The sequence below is a fragment of the Pongo pygmaeus genome, chromosome 6 (assembly GCF_028885625.2).
Source record: "Pongo pygmaeus isolate AG05252 chromosome 6, NHGRI_mPonPyg2-v2.0_pri, whole genome shotgun sequence".
Taxonomy (NCBI): domain Eukaryota; kingdom Metazoa; phylum Chordata; class Mammalia; order Primates; family Hominidae; genus Pongo; species Pongo pygmaeus.
The window spans coordinates 148,677,430-148,682,137 of record NC_072379.2 but is presented as its reverse complement, the minus strand read 5'-3'; the positions used below and the strand labels follow the sequence as shown (position 1 = coordinate 148,682,137).

General features: G+C 46.3%; 1 non-coding gene across 1 annotated transcript; it reads left to right on the top strand.

Annotated features, from left to right (window-relative positions):
- Positions 1-2,555: 2,555 nt before the first annotated feature.
- TRNAC-GCA (transfer RNA cysteine (anticodon GCA)) lies at positions 2,556-2,627 on the top strand. Its single transcript has one exon. It is a non-coding gene; the product is annotated as a tRNA-Cys (tRNA).
- Positions 2,628-4,708: the final 2,081 nt, after the last annotated feature.

The window sequence follows — 4,708 nt, the reverse complement described above, 5'->3', positions numbered from 1 at the left end:
AGGTGCCCTTCAGCATAAACAGCCTGGGCACCATGAACAGTGGCAAGAGGCAGACAGGCTCCTGGGCAGAAAGGGGCAGGTCCCCAGTGAAGCCCCACCTTCAAGCTGGGGAAGGCCTGAAGCCTGGAGACCAAGCTGCCAGTCCCATGGACCAGAGTGGGTACTTATGGTGCTTTTTCTGGGCCTGCCCATGGCCACCCATGGACCCATCGGCATGCACTTTCTCCCCTCTAAGGCCCATAAAAAGCCCTGGACTCAGCCACACCAGAAGAGATGATGGGACAACCAGCTGCAGAAGGGAGCTACCCTCTCTGCTAAGAGCTCAAGAGATGATGGGACAACCTGCCTGCAGAGAGGAGCTACCCTCTCTGCTGAAAGCTGAACACTCATCGAGACACCATGGCTATGGAGAGGAGCTACAAACTGTGGGTTTCCTCTGAGCTGTTCTATTGTTCAATAAAGCTCCTCTTCATTTTGCTCACCCTCCACTTGTCTGTGTACCTCATTCTTCCTGGACGCAGGACAAGAACTCAGTACCCACCAAATGGGGTTGCTAAAAGAGCTGTAACACAAACAGGGCTGAAACATGTCCCTTGCTCACCATATTGTGGGTGACAAGAAAAACAGAAGACAGAAGGAGAGAGTAGCTGTAGCCACAGACCTAGGAGCTCCCTGAGCCAGGGCTGTGACACCCTCTTTAGGGCTCTGTGGTTCCTGGCATCTCCAAGCTTCCAGGCACCACCGCATTTTCTGGTGTGAGCTGTGGAAGCTGCTTATGGTATGCCTGGTCCAGCTGCAGCCTTGCAGGGAGCTGGCATCCATGCCAGTGCCTGCAACTGCCCACCCCACCACAGCCAGTGTGTCTGGCTATGGATAGTGGCCAGACCCCACGCTCACTCACAGACCCCTTGCCACTTCATGCCTGGCTTGCCCTTGGCAAGTGTGGGATCCAGGCCAGTAGTGTGAGCTGGCCGCGGTCTGACAGGCTGAGTGGGTAGAACAAGCCCAGAAGGCCAGAGCAAAACTCAGGCAAAGGCACCACTGGCCATAGAGGTTTCTGGCTGGCAAAGCAACACTCCAAGGATTCTGTAAGGGTGCAGCCTGAGATGCAGTGGGCTGAAGTGGTAACCAGTGCACAGTGAACCTGCTTTGTAAGGGGCACGATATATGAGGCAAAAAAGCTAAAATACTGTTTTAATGTTCAACTGCCTTAAACAAATGTGGAATTTGAAGAAGAATTCAGGGAGGTTGTCTTGGTCTCACACTGGGGGTTATTAGAAAGTGATCTCAACTGAAAAGCTGGCAAAGAAAGTTAGAATCCTTGCTCTGTAAGCGGCAACTTCCCTCTGGGCTTCATCTTCTGCCTGTATACCAAGCCAGGTACAAACTTTGTTGTCTCATACAGAGCCTCCAGTGGGCATCCAAGCTGATGTCAAGAAATGTTCATTTCTTTTTGGAAAAGGAAGATAGTTATGGCATAAGGAGATCCACTTACAGTTGAATAGGACCAGCAACTCTGTTGAGTCAGAATGAGCACCTGTATGTATGTGTGGAACTATAAGAAAGTATAAATTATATGCTATTCTCAATTATAGCTCAGTGGTAGAGCATTTAACTGCAGATCAAGAGGTCCCTGGATCAACTCCTGGTGCCCCTTTAAAGAATTCATTTTCCTCCTTGAGCCGAACTGACAAAATCGGGTTTTACTTGAGTGGAGACCGTAGCGCAGTCCCCTCACAGAAGGAAGCTGATGAGCTGATGAAACAGTGCCTTTACGACCTTCTTCCTATGGCCGTCCCCTACAATTCAGGATCCAACCAGGTGCTCAGCACTGCCTTGAAGACCAAGCGTTAGACCAAGTCCATCCCAATACCCTCCTTGAAGGTATGTTTCCTAGTGCCTCACTGGTAGCTATTTCTGTATCATTCAGGGTCCAGTTCTGAGACAAAAACTGCACCAGTTATTTTAACAGAGAGAATTCAACATAATTGTGGAGGAATGTTTTAGTTTTCTAGGGCTGCCCTAACAAAGCACCACAATATATGAGACAAAAAAAGCTAAAATACTGTTTTGAAGTTCAACTGCCTTAAACAAATGTGGAATTTGAAGGAGAATTCAGGGAGGTCATCCTGGTTTCACACGGCAGTTGCGGGGGGGTTATTAAAAAGTGATCTTAGCTGAAAAGCTGGCAAATCCAGTATCCAGAAAATGTGGGTTCTATCTTTGAAGTGTTGCAGGCTTGGCCAAACCATTGGGCATTTTGAGTCTCTGTTTGCAGGCCCCGGCACAAAACCCACAACATAGGTGTCACTAGAGAGCCTTCCAGCTGTCAAGGGACTGCTCCCCAGATCCCTGCACTTACTCAGGAACTGAGAGTGGAGAGCTGGCAGAGCTCTGGGAGAAGGAACTGGTTGCTTCCTCTAAGACAGGGTGTTGAGTTGGCAGCAAGTCAGGCCTTGTAACTCAGAAACCCATCCTGAAGTGGAATCTAGGACAGCAGGTCTGGGTGTGGCTGCACAGGGTAAGGTTGTTAATTGGACCTTACTAACATAACTGGGGGTATAGCTCAGGGGTAGAGCATTTGACTGCAGATCAAGAGGTCCCCAGTTCAAATCTGGGTGCCCCCTAGTATTTTAAACATGAAAGGTGGTAAAGGAGTTCCAGTTTATTTTCCCATTGCTGAGCCCAGTTTCTGAGTCTCCCTGCAAAGGCTGAAGAATCAGAGGACACCCTCCCCAACTGAGCTGTTGTGTTTCTCTCAGCTCCCACTCCTCTGATCTTCCCAATACCCCCTCGCCTGGTCCTTGGGCTTTGCAATATATACTTTGATCTTCTGGCTATGGGTGAGAACTAGGTCCTTTAGAGGGTAGCTAGTGAGAAATATGAGATCACCTACTGCTAGCCAGAAGATAGTGTGGTAACATATTCAATGAGAGGAAATAACAGCCAGGTCAGAATTCTGTTCCCTGAAAAACTATTCTTCAAGAATAAACAATTACCACCAACAGATCCTTACTAAAGAAAATTCCAGGCCAGGTGCAGTGGCTCAGGCCTGTAATCCCCACACTTTGGGAGGCCAAGGCAGGTGGAGTTCAAGACCAGCCTGGCCAAGAAGGTGAAACTCCATCTCTACTAAAAGCACAAAATTTAGCCGGGCATGGTGGTGGGTGCCTGTAATCCCAGCTACTCAGGAGGCTGAAGTAGGAGAATTGCTTGAAATGGGGAGGCTGAGCTTGCAGTGAGCTGAGATCGTGCCACTGCACTCCAGCCTGGGCGACAGGGCGAGACTCCATCTCAAAAAAAAAAAAAAAAAGAAAAAGAAAAATTCCAAAATATGTACTTTAGAGAAAAGTAAAATGATCCCAGATAGGAGGACTGAGATACGAAAGGAATGTTAAACAGGGAAATCGGTAGATATGTAAGTAAATCTAAATTTCATTGACCGTATAACATCACATTAATGTCTAACTTACAGGTTTTTTAAAATATAAAACTAAAATATTGGTCACAATAACATATAAGGAAAGAGCTGATCCAAGTTTAAGTATTATAATATCTTTATGTCATTTGGGAGGAGGACAAAGATGATTAACTGTAGACTTTTTAAATTTGCTTGCAGAAATTCCTAGTGTATCATTTTGTAAAGTTGTGGCTTTGCCAAGCAAAGGGAGGTAAGGGGAGGGAGGGCACATGCTTGAAGAGAAAATAAATGAAGTGGAAAAAAATTGTAGTTAATCCAAAAGAAGGCTGCAAATAAAAAAGAAAAGAAAAATGGGACAAGTGGAAAGCAGTCAGTTGGACTAAATCCTGATAAACTGTACTGGGCGAATGCTGTATTCGTTTCCCAGGGCTGCTGTGACAAAATCACACACACTGAGTTGTTTTAAACAACAGAACTGTATTTTCTCACAGTTCTGAAGGCCAGGAATCTGAAATCAAGTTGTCGGCAGGGCCACAGTCTCTCTGAAGACTCCAGGGGAGAATGTGTTCCAGGTCTTTTTCTCAGCTCCCTGTGTTGCTGGCAATCCTTGCTGTTCTTTGGCTATAGAAGCATCACTCCAGTCTCTGCCTGTGTTCCCACGTGATGTTCTTGTGTCTGTGTCTTCACATGGTGTGCTCCTCTCTGTGTGTCTGTCTCTGCCTCTTCTCCTCTTCTTATAAGAATACCAGCAATATTGGATTAAGACCCACCCTAATGACCTCATCTTAATTTGATTACATTTGCAAAGACCCTATTTCCAAATAAGATCACATTCACAAGTATGTAATGTGAGGAGAAGTTAGGACTTCAACACATCCGTTGCGGGGACACAATTCAACCCATAACAAATGGTACTCCTCGAAAATTCACAACCACCCTGAAATTCAGAATATTACAATTGGGAAATTCACACATAATGTTGCATGTAATTGAGAGTCTCACTCTGTCATCTAGGCTGGAATACAGTGCTGTGATCATAGCTCACTGCAGCCTCTAATTCCTGGGCTCAAGAAATTCTGCCACCTCAGCCTCCCAAGTAGTTGGAACTACAGGCATGCACCACCACACCCAGCTAATTTATTATTGTTGTTTTTTGTAGAGATGCGGTCTTGCTATGTTGTCCAGGCTAGTCTCTCACTCTTTTTTTTTTTTTTTTTTTTTTGAGACAGAGTCTTGCTCTGTTGCCCAGGCTGGAGTGCAGTGGCACGGTCTCAGCTCACTGCAAGC